Here is a 12,799-nt window from a genome sequence, read left to right as displayed (position 1 = left end):
GACCAGGTGGTCCCTTTGTAATTTCATTTTCTGACAGTACAACTCTGTGATCTTTTCATCATAGGTGCCCTTCTAGTCAGAACTACATGCCAGGGTATTTTGAATTCCCAGATCCCACCGGTCCGGCCACCTTCCCTTCTAATTGGTAGCCCTGAAACCTCATTGAAGTCGGATAAGGACTGGCCTCCTGGATCAGCTGGACCAGGCCTGGTTGAGTCCATCTCTCTCATGCTTCCCTGTTCCTGAGGGGTGGTATGCATGAAGTCAGCTGCACTCTGTACATATGAGGTGGTGAGTTGACTTGAGGTCCTTGGTAAGGAGGTCATCATTCTTTAATTGGAGGGTACTTTTCCATACCCTAACTGGTCAGGGAGTCTCACACATCTCACCTTTCTTTTTCTCTGTCCCTATCTCTTGGTGATAGGCAAAGGCCTGCGTTTTCAGTTCTGCCACCAGTGCTTGAGTGGCTTCTAGCACTTTACTTTGTGCCATTAATCAGTCTGTTAGTTCCCTGTTCTCTTCACAATGGCAATCATGTTCCTTCTGTGAGGCTTGCATCATCTGCACATATTCAGAGTGTTTCTTTTTCAGGAGACTAATCTCCTCCTCTGGCTCAATTCTAGCCTTTGTTGACTGTTCTATGTCAACCTCTGCTTGGCTCAAATGTTCCATTAATTTTACATTTCCTAATTTCATGTCAGTCAGTTCCTGATAACATAACTCTCTTTTCTCCACGTCCACCCATAACTGATGCACTTCCTGAAACAGGGCACTGTTCTCTTGACGTAATTTGTTATTTTCGTCCCTCAACTGCTCGTTCTACTGTTTCAAGGTGTTCAGATCCTGGTGCATTTGATCGACCTCACCCTGAGAATCAACTCCCTTAATAATTAACTGGCTGTTTTCAACTTTCAGTTGCTTTACCAGGGTTTGAACTGTGAACATGTCCTCTAAGCAAGCTCTACTGTGAACAACCTGCTAATTCTATTTTTGTTGGCTTGCGCTCAGATGTTCAACATATTCTTTATACTCCCTTTGCAGTGCAGAAAATTGATCCTCTCACTCTCTTTTTTCTTGCTACTGTGTTTTTAACTCCTCTTTTAGCTGTTCAATAATATTTTCTAAGTTTTGGCTCTGTTGCGCTTTCATTTCTAATTGTTTCAGCTCTTTCTGGGCTTGATTCAAAAGCTCAGCCTGGTTTGGTACAGAGGCCATAAGCCCCCAGCTTTGTTACGACTAATCAGGTAGTCAGTCTCAACTCAGAGCGTACATTTCCCCACAAGCAAGGTGGTCTGCACCCAAAGCGTTTACACAGATTCAACTTTAGTGAGGCCTCCAACCCATCTCACACCACCCCACAAATACCCTCTATACCACAAATGAGCTAGGAACCAGGCCGGTGTATGGAAGAATATATATTTATGTAAAGTTTGACAAAATTTATTGGCAACCAAAACATCAGCCACCAACGTTGTGGCACAACACAATGTCACAATTTCAAATTACTTGCACCAATTAACAGACTTATATTTCTAATTAACTTACAGATACTACAACACCCAGATAAAATGTAGAGATGAACAGCTATCATTTTAAATCAGATTTATTGCAATTTCACCCACAAACAGAAGAACTCACCCAATGATTGCTCAGTCTGTTATCAAGCTCTTTTCTCCCAGCAACCACCACCCCCATGCTTTAGTTATATAAGACACCTTGGGCCTCATTACGAGAATGGAGGTAATGAAAAAAGGAAGGCGGAATGGCATTACCGGCATCGTTAACGGGTCCGGGCCATTACGACCGACAACCCGCCAATACCGGCACCGGCCATACCGTGCCCCTTCTTACTGGCATGCGCGCGTACACGTTCCCCTTCACAGCGCCAATACCGGGATGCTGCTAACAGGAGGACATCACAAGTTACGCGGGCATGCACTTACCGGCATCCCGAAGGTGGTAATTAGGGCCTGTATGACGGCAGCAATACAGGCATCGCAGACCACCCGCAAATAGCAACCTGCAGTGCAGGCAACTGCACAGGTGCACACAATCATCACAGGTGGAGGCAATTGAGCCTGTCCCAGTACAAACAGAGGACACCCACACACCACACCCCTTCCTACACCAAAGTGATCCCACTAGCTGTTGCAATCATGGGGCTGGAGGACATGCCTGTACTGCTACAACTACAGCTACAACAGAAGGCAGCACAGAGGAGACGCAGGAGGAGAAGGAGGGTGAGACAGGCCCAGCAAGTTCCACCAGTGCAGCCAGTGGTACCACGTAGGCAGCCACCAATCCCTCGCATCAGACCCAGTCCATTCAATCTAACCCCTGAGCAGATCCACACCCTGTACTGGTTGGGCCGGGACACCATCACCACCATAGTGGACATGATACACGACATGATACAGCCCCTCTACTAAAGGTGGTGTCTGTGCTCCACTTCCTGGCCGCAGGCACCTACCAGCACACAGTGAGGCAGCTGCATGGCATATCACAACCACTCTTGTCCCGCGTGCTGCCCCAAGTGCTTGATGCACTCCTGAAGCATGCAAGCATTCACAGTTACCTACCACGGACTGGCCAGGAGCTCGCTGACACCAAAGTAGCCTTCCATGCACTGGCAGGCATGCCCAATTGCGTTGGTGCCCTCGACTGCCCCCATGTAGAACTGGTGGCCCCTCATGCCAATGAGGTGGTGTACCGCAATCGCAAGCAGTACCACTCCATCAATGTGCAGATGGTATGTGACTCCAGCAAGATCATCACATATTGATGCGCCCAATATCCCGGATCTACACATGATGCCCTGGTGCTGCGTAACTCCATGCTACCCCGTTACATGGAGCGACATGCTGGACGACGTGCCTGGCTGCTCAGTAAGGTGCCTGACTGGGCAATGGCAGTGCATCGGGGTAGTGAGGTGGGGGTATGCATACTCCACCTGGGTGGGATGGGGGGATGCATACTACACCTGATTGGGATTGGGCGGTCAGTGCACAATGCACTCAGAGCTAAACACTGTTGTCCTGAACATCCCAACCTGAACATGACACATCAATGCCATACATAAGACCAATGCCGTACATCAATGCAACATACAAGACGCACAAGCAGACCACCATGGGTATGTCAAGTGATGAATGAGTAAACATGATTACAACTGTGCCAATACCGCTAGTGTGATTAGGTACAGAGTAGCATACACTGCAATTATGGGTGGCAAGACATCGTTCCGCATCCGCAGTACATCCGCATCAGCATGCAAGTGAACACCCTGCATCATCTGTACAACGCAATCCACACTAGCAGACCATATTGTAGTACACAATGCATCAAATTAATCTGTGTGCATACATACAGGAACATGTGCATATCAAAACCAAATAGCTGCGGCCATGGCCATGAATCCTAAATGTGCCAGCTCAGATTGACTCACACATTTCTCTTTGTGCTCGCATGCAGGTGATGGGGGCTATCCCTTGAAGCCGTGGCTACTTACCCATGTGCGGAACCCGCGGAACAGGCACAAAGAGGAGTACAATCAAATACATACCCGTACCCGTGTCGTAATTGAGGAGACCTTTGGCCTGTTGAAGTTGAAGGCACAGTTCCGCTGCCTAAGCAGGTCTGTTGGAGCACTCCTTTATGGCCCTGAGAAGGTGGCAAAGATCACCATGGTCTGTGTCATGCTGCACAACATGTGCATCCAGAGAAATGTACCACTGCCACCTGACATTGACATGCATGCACCGGGTGAGGATGATGATGATGGAGGAGAAGCAGCACCCCTGCCAGTACGTGATGCACAAGATGGCTGTGCTGTATGCCAATCACTGATTGACGATTACCTCTGAATCACAGGGACATTGATGGTTATGTGTCAGTGCTACACTGAGCACTGGGACCGTGTGGACATGGACACAGGGGGTGTAGGGAGTTGGGCACTGTGCGCTGTCATGAATAGAATGGACACACACAAAATGAACAATGTCCAGGCATTAAATGATACTGAACACAACTGGTGTATTAAGTAAAATTACAAAATAGTGTTTCCTCCCTCACCCACTCACACGCCCTCCCCCCAAAACACCCAAACAGCCTATACCCCCCAACACCCCATACCCCAAATAAATACCCCATGCCCCCAATAAACACCCCATACCTCCCAATAAACAACCCCTATAATCCCCTCTACACCAACAACACCACCTCCCTCCTCACCCATTGTCATCCCACACTATTTCCAGGCTTTTTTTGTGTCCGGAGGCAGCATTTCGGTCTGCCTTGCACTGTGCCTCATCATCCGCACAGGGCTGGAGCGAGCGGAGCTTGCAGGTGTGGACGATGGGGTGATGCGGATGGGAATTGCACCGCTGTTGCACGTTGTTGGCACTGCATGTGTTGGAGCATGCTGGTTAGGACCTGTGTGACGGCCCCCAAACTGTCACGGATCATGATTGCACTTGAATTTATGTCCGCAATGGTCCCAGCATTGGCCTCACGGATCTCACAGTGTGTTTTCTCACCATCAGCCACACATTGACGCACTAGCTCGATCATCGAGTCGTGCAGGGCCTCTACCCTTGACAGGCGTGCCTCGATATCAGTGGGGGCTGTGGAGGTAGAGGGTGCTGCGGCTGGGTGGGCCATTGCAGGGCTGGCCTCTGGGGTGGAGGTGAGTTCTGGACTGTGCAGTAGTTAGGGGGTGCTCGGGGGGCTTGGGGTGCGGGGACATTCCACATGGATTGTGCCATCAAGGTCCTCATATTCCTCCACTTCCACATCCACATCGCTGAGTGGGTCTGTGGCTGCTGCCTCACCCACTGAACTTGTGGCAGCGGACTGGATGCCATCAGCCACCCCTTCAGCTGTTGTTGGCAGCTCAGTAGTCACAGTCTCGTCCACTGCTGTGGTTTCCTCATGAGCCTGCCTGGCCTGTGCACGTGCCCTGGGTTGCACTGTGGGAAGCGGTGCTGCCCCCGAGGTGGAATGGCCAGTGACTTGTGGTCTGGCCCTGGATGTAGATGGCCTTGGGGCAGTGTCCTGACTTTCACTTTCTGCATCAGTCCCTATGGGGGAAGAAGAGATGCAGGGCATCAGTGATGGTGTTACATGCAAGATGCATGAGTTGGTGCTGTACAGTATTTCATTTCTCATGCATTGCAATCTTATAGGTGTGTCACACAGGGTAGTTCAAGGGGGGGGCATATTGGCATAAGCCGTGCTGTCGCCATCCAACACAGATGCGTAACAGGTGGCATGCCAGTGTATTGAGGTTTGTGTGATGTATGACATGCAAATGGTCCCTGTGTGTTGGGTGTCTGTTGGTAATGGGATTGGCACACCGCATGCATTTTATTGTGGCAGGGTTTGGGCCTCCATCTAGCAATGGATCTGTATATGTGTGTATGATGGGCCATGCATTGGCTTGGCTTGGCTCACTTTCACATCAGTTGTACTACGTCATGGTTTGGCCTACTGCGGTTTGCAAGGTCACTCACCTCCATCTCCCGATGTTGCGGCACCGTCTCCATTTCGCCAAAGCCCTCTATGGACTCCATTTGGATGGTCGTGCTGCAGGTTCCTTCCCAGCGCACACGTTTCACTGGTGAGTGGGCACCCCCGCCTGTAGCCATGGATCCCTGTGATTGCTGGACAGGATGTTCCGGACCCTGAGATGGAGGTCGTCCCATCTTTTTTTACAGACTTTGGGCCTCATTACGAGGTTGGAGGTAAGGGGTTACCAGTAAGGATGCCGGTGCCGGTAACCCCTTACCTCTGTATTCCGAGGTCCCTTAGCTAGTCCCACTAAAGCTGGCTGGTTTTAAAAGCTGCCCTTAGCGGGAGCCGCTAAGGGACCATGGAGAGAATAACGGCCCGCTATTTGAGGGCCTGTTATTAGCTCCTTCCCCATTCCCATTGAGCCCTATGGGGGCTCGAATGGGAATGGGGAATGGTTTTCAGAATGGGGACTTACCGGGTCCTCCAAGTTTGGAATGACCCAGTAAGTCCCTATTCCGACAACCCGGACCTGGAATGCAGTAAGTGGGTAGCCATGGTGCTAACCTCGTAATGAAGCCCTTTGACTGTGTGGGGGGTGGTGCCAACTGCTGAAACCTTGCGCGCAACCACCTCCCAGATTTCTTTCGTGCGCATCTGAACTTCCCTTTTGAGGTAGCTAGCAAAAACCTCTTCTGCATGGGCTACAAGGGTATCAGCCAGCATGTTTAGCTCCTCATTGGAGAAGCACTTCTTGCGCAGGCGGGGGGTTGTCTTACGGGTAGCCTTCGACATGCTGGGTGGTATGGCACTGCACTCTCCTCTGTATCACTGCCGGATTGGGAGGATGGCAATGGATTGTGTTTTTAATGATGGCCACCGGCGCATTTCCAGTTTCGACGCAATGATGTTACTTCCGGGTCGGTATTACGAGCCCGGTATTAGCATGATGTTATTAACGGGTCGTTATTAAGGGGTTGCTCCTTGGCGGAGGCAGTACCGGTGGGTCCTGTGATGCCGCTATTGGGGGGTTGGTGGGCCTTTAGCGGCATGGCGGTGCAGCCATTACCGGCATGGGGGGTTCGCGCGTGCTTTCGCACTCGTAATGAGCCGCTATTAACGGCGTCAAGGGAGCACGGACCCGCTACTACCTCCATGCCGGTAATGACTCTGTTTTTAGCGGGATTGTCGTAATAAGGCCCCTTAAATTGAAGGCAAGGTACAGGGAGTGGGAAAACAGTAGCAACATCGTTTTGGCTTTTTGTGAAAAGGTAGAGTTTGACAAATAGACACAATGAAAAAAAATTGTTTAGGTTTTTTATTTGAAATGCAAAGATAGAAAAAGAACTCGATGGGAACATCGTTTTGGGCTTTTTATTTGCATACAATGCAGGCCTTTGGGAATATCGTATTGGGATACAAGTAAATAAATGGTAAATGTACTTTTGCACACTCTACATTCACTGGAAAGGCAGCATTTTAGGGTTGCTGATTTTGGGATTATGGACACCCCTCTTCTGTACAGAAGACAGGGGTTTCAGAAGGTAGAATCAACCAAGTCGTTTATTGTCCATACCAGCTCTAACACAGTGGGCATGATAGTGTTTAACTCTAACAACACTCATGTTGTGATTTTCTATATAGGAATTCATTGATTTAACTTCAATACACTGCGCTAAGGATCTACACAGCTTTCCACCTCACCACAATTCAATGCAAAGGATTATGGAAGGCAGTTCCCAACACAATTCAATTTAAATGGATAGGGTGATTTTCTATAGGGGAATTAATTTGAGTGGGAGTTAGTCAAATGTGCAAAGGGTCTCCCCAGTTCCACCCCCCTACCCGCGATGCAAGCTGGAGATTAAGGCTGGCAGATTCACCCCACACAATTTTATTGGCATTTGGATTAATCTACCTACAATGGAGGCCTTGATTCTGGGGCATCCCGGGAAACAGCTGGGCTCCTCTGACAACAGCACAGATCTGGCCTAAGGCTTCAGCCAAGGGTAGTCCCCAGCACACACACTACCTCTGGCTCCTCAAATTGTAGGCCTAGCTAGCTTCTAGATTTCCCAGTGTCTATCTCCCATGCAATGGTTAAGGCCCAGCAATAGTGTGGCAAAGTCAAGGGAAAAATCAAAAGTCCAATGAAAGGTTCCAAGAGTCAAAAAGTCAAAGAAATATCAGCAGGTCAGTTCCTCTCAGATAGAAAACTGATCTCTTATAGGGCTGGTGGCACTCCATTATTATCATGTTTCCCACGCTACAGATTGGCCAGTTCTCTCCCTTGACCTCCAACCAAGATGCTCACTGGCTGCTGATAGGACCAAAAGTTGGGAGGTATGCGTTATGGAAACTGAGGGAGGAGTAAAAATACATCATTTCAAAATGACAGGTAGTTTTACACGTTTGGGTTCTGAAAATCTAACATGACAGCTACCCTAATTTTTTATATAATTGCCAGCACATATATATTTTTGAATTCTGTAGTTTGTCGAGTCAAAAAATATTAATTTTATTTCGGCTCACCCTTCCTGGGCGGAGCTACCATTTTTCACAATTTTCTCCTGAGCCAGAGCAGTCACAAATCTGTCCCTTCCTGATTCAAACTTTACTTCCATAACCTAACATTACCACCACTTTCTATTCACTGAGAATTATGAGAAGGCTGGAATCATAATTTTTCTCACAAATCCAACTTGATTAACCTAGCTTCACTATACAAAAAAGAAATCATACGCGCCAAACAAGAGTCCTACAATGAGAGGATTAATAATGCCACCTCAAGTACTAGGGAATTATTTACCATTCTTAAAGAACTGGAAGCTCCCATCCCACAGTTAGATGGCTGCCTCAAGGACAAGCCCTGGTGCGCCACTATTCAAAATGCCTTACAAAACAAAATAGCCCTACTCCAAAGCAAAATTGCTGATAAAAAATCAACCTTACCTAGTATAGACAAGCCCAGCACCACTACAGCAGCCACCAATAAACCTCCCAACCAATTTAAATGTGTTCAAGTCTCAATCTATGTGGTTGAAAAAGTAATTCTATCTCTTATAGACCGTCTAACTGCCAAGGAGACAGCTGCCCGGCACAGATCATCAAAGACACTGGCAGAGACCTCTCACCCTTCATATCTAAATTGGTCAACTCCTCATTTACGTCTGGCACTGTCCCTAACAACTGAAAAGAATCTTGGGTCCTACCCCTCCTGAAAAAAAAGACCTAAGATCCCTCTATCCCAACTAATTACAGGCCTATCACTACTGTACCTTTCTTACTCAAGCTTCTTGACAAAATGGCCTACATTCAAATTCAGGAATACTTGGAGTCTAATCACCCCCTCGGCACCCGTCAATCAGGTTTCAGACCGTGCCACGGCACTGAGACAGCGCTAATAGATTTAAAAATACAGATTGATGAATTAAAGGGCAAGGGAAAAAGCCCTACTGTTACTCCTTGACCTTTCGGCCGCATTCGAACTGGTGGACTACCAAGTTCTCTGCAACCATTTGGCCTTATTAACGCATTTCTCACACAGTGCCATTAACTGGATTAAATCCTTCCTTAATAACAGGACGAGGCAAGTCTTCTCACCTCTTGCAGCTGCAGACTCCATCCCTATAACCTGTGGGGTTCCACAAGGCTCCTGTGTTTCCCTCACATTGTATAATATATTCACAAAGCCACTGTTCGATTACCTAGATCATCTGGTTTCACCTACACTAACTATGCAGATGACACCCAGATCCTCATACCCCTATCGGGCGAGTATAACAGGGACCTGGCTTCAGTGAATAAAATATACCTCATCATTCAGGCATGGATGGCCACACATGGCTTTTTCCTCAATGATGACAAGACTGAGCTACTAATTCTGGGCTCAACACCCAACCTCAATAAACTAGATCGGAATTATACTTCCTTCAACATCGATGGCAATTCCATCAATCCGCCATCATGCTCAACAAACAAGTCAGCTCCCTGGTGTCCACTTCTGCCTACACATGTAAGCTGATCAGAGCATGCAGACCCTTCTTGTTGAAGGTTAGTTGTACTTCCCTAGCAAGAGCCGTTATCCTATCCAAATTGCATTACTGTAATGCTCCCTATCTACCAACAAATACCTTATCAACAAAATCCAAACCCTGCAAAATAATGCATTAAGAACTGCTCTCGCTATCCCCAAGAGAGAAAACATTTCACATCTAAGGAGATAAACCAAATGGCTGAACACTAAAGATAAAATCAAGCTCAAAACCTTATACCTAACATTCAAATGCATTAGCCATGCAGCCCCCAATACCTGTCTGAGAGAATTAACAAACACGCCTCGACCTGTCCCACCAGGACCATCAATTCAGCACGTCTAGTGTTACCTAGATTCAAGCTAAAAAAGGCAGGGGGAACCAGCTTCCCGGTCATGGCAGCCCAGACCTGGAACGCCTTACCCACTCATTTGAGAGCAGACCAACCCTGTTACATCGCATTAACGCCATTGGTCTTTGTGTCATCACAGCAGAGTATGTCATTCTCTATTCCTGACCCCCCCTAAAATGGCTGCTATTTGTACCTGCTTTGTTTCAGCTATTGACGCTGGATTCTCACGCACAGAATGGACGCCGACAGATGATCACGTGACAATATATAGTGACAGCGGTTCCGCTGTCCGACACGTCGCTACTCTACAGCGGGACGCTCTGTAAGTTTCCGTTCCTAGGAGCCTTCCCTTTACCAAATTCTAATCTTGACTAATCTCTTCCTTGAATCTAGGTTTGTTTATTCACAGAGTTTCTCCTGCTCTCCCGCTAAGGACTACCGTTACGCATTTCATAGAAACGCCCCCATTTCTGGAAAAGACTACCTTTCCGGCGTTTCTCTTTGCCAAGACTCACCTTTCAAAGACTTCAGTAAGTGGATGTCATTTCATTTACTAGTCTGTCAGGTCTGCTACTAATCCTATTCTTCCTGTAGAGTCCTTACCTCATCCCAGACGACCGAGTCCAGCTCTGATATTCGACTCATCCAGGCAGATTTCCCGTTTACCTTTTACTCCGGTGCAGACTACGTAGGTTCCGTTCTCAGTACTTCTTGACATCTCTTACTTAGTAGCCCCTGGCATCATACTCACATATCTTCCCCTTGCAGAAAGTAATCGGATCCACCAACGTGCAGACAGACAGCCTTCCTTTATGTTATACAGGTGGGTGGTTTCCAGGTTTTCACTTTCTCCTACTCCGAGTTTCTATGTAGAAGTAACGTATTTTCTCTCTTATTAAAAACGTATCTGAGGAGTCTTTCGGGAGACTGCTGCTCCATACACCCGTCACTGGATCTGAGATATCACCTAGATTCTTGACATGAAGCCTCTGAAGCGACTACTCGCTGTGCCAAGTCTCCTCCTACATCGACCAAGGTTTTTTTGTACCCGAGAGGGTTTCCCTGGGGGTTTTGCTTCCCTCTGTTCCTGGTTCTCCGGATGGTGGACGGTAGGATTCTCAGGGGGACTCTCAATTTCTTCTCACTGCTGTCATCTGTCCAGGTTTGTGGATTCTGCAGATTTCGTATTAAGGCATATTTAGATCAATAGTCTACAGTTATTACAGATAGTGGCACCCAAAAATAGGAACGAAATCGGCAGAAGCCATGGAACAACAGATGCAACAGCTGATGTCAGCCATGCAAGCCCTGTCTCATGAAATATAGGGTCTTAAACAAGAAAACACTCAGCTTCGGCAACAAGTTGCGCGAGTGATTCCGGAGGTACCTCCTTCGGCATTGCCCACTGGCAAATTCGACAGGGAACCCCACAAATTAAAATAATTTTTGGATAGTTGTACTATACAGTTTACCTTTAAACCCCGATACTTCACTTCTGACAAGGATAAAGTAAAGTTCCTAATCTCCCACATGACTGGACCTGCCCTAGCTTGGGCTACTCCCCTAGTTACGTCAGGGAATCCTGTCCTGGACTCTTACCTGGCATTTGTGAATAGTTTAAAGTCTATGGCCCTCATTACGACCCTGGCGGAGTGGGTTTACGCCAGCGTTATTCGCGGCGGACCCGTCCGCCCTACTACGAGTTCCTGTAGCGCCATGGAACGTTTTCCGCCTGGTTTTTCCGGGCGGAGAAATCCATGGCGCTACGGGACCTTGATGTTAATTACGCCACCGTATTTTGCGGTGGCGCAATTAACGCCTTCCCCACTCCCATTATACCCTATGGGGCAAAAATGGGAATGGGGAAGGGTAAAATGGGGATTGGGGATTTACCGCCCCGCCAAGGTCGGCATGGGGCGGAAAATCCGCCAACCTCCATGGCGCTATCGGCAGCTTTCCGCCGTGCTCCGCGGTGCATTTAGCACCGCGATTTCCGCCAGGGTCGTAATGAGGGCCTATGTTTAATAGCCAGGAGATTTCTATTGCCTCCCAAGAACGGCTCATTGATCTCCGACAAGGGTCACAAGACCTTATGTCTTATATCACTCGATTTAAGCAGCTGTCTTCGGGGACCGCCTGGCCTGATGATGCTTTACTTACTCTTTTTCGGTGCGGTCTCACTGAAGAGCTCAAGGATGAAGTGTCTAGAGTTCCTCGTCCTGCAAATCTGTCCGATATGATCATGGTAACTATGCAGATGGATTACCTGGCTTCAAGAACGTTCTCATGAACGTAAAAAAAAAGAAATGTTACCCATCCCGCTCTGAGACTTTAATTCCTCCTGCTCGTTCGGTTTCCATGTATGAACCGATGCAGTAGGGCACGGCTAGAGGGCCACTTTCAGCTGCAGAAAGAGAATGCCACAAGTCTCAAGGCTTGTGCATGTATTGCGGATCGATCCGGGCATGTCTTAAGGGATTGTACCATAGTGCTGCCCCGACGATCTGGGGCCAGGATTTCGGGAAACTCCCGGAACCAGCTGTAAGAGGAACCACGGCTAGGGTCTCTAGTTATGGTTCCTCCACAACCCTAAATAATTCACATACTACCCATTCGGTCGATAATTCCATGGTTGTTGTCACACTCAGTTTTATGTTCCAGGATAAAGAACTCCGCGGAATTCCTGCCTTGATAGACTGTGGAGCAGCTGGCAATTTTATTGACAACAAATGGGCCGAGGAGAAGGGGATTGGACGAACTCTTAAGTCCATTGTTACTCCCATTCAAGGAGTGGATGGAAACCCTTTGAGTTCAGGACCAATCCGCGAACACACTATTCCTCTCACGTGTGTTATCATGTCACACAAAAAAACTCTGAGCTTTGATTTGATAAAGGCTGCTCACT

General features: G+C 48.0%; 1 long non-coding RNA gene across 1 annotated transcript in view; it reads left to right on the top strand.

Annotated features, from left to right (window-relative positions):
• LOC138511752 (uncharacterized) overlaps positions 1-12,799 on the top strand; it is a 452,837-nt gene that overhangs the window by 199,114 nt on the left and 240,924 nt on the right. The gene's annotated exons all lie outside the window — the stretch shown is intronic.

Source organism: Ambystoma mexicanum, chromosome 6p (assembly GCF_040938575.1).
Source record: "Ambystoma mexicanum isolate Mex_15411 chromosome 6p, UKY_AmexF1_1, whole genome shotgun sequence".
Taxonomy (NCBI): Eukaryota; Metazoa; Chordata; class Amphibia; order Caudata; family Ambystomatidae; genus Ambystoma; species Ambystoma mexicanum.
This window is presented reverse-complemented; position numbering and strand designations above follow the sequence as displayed.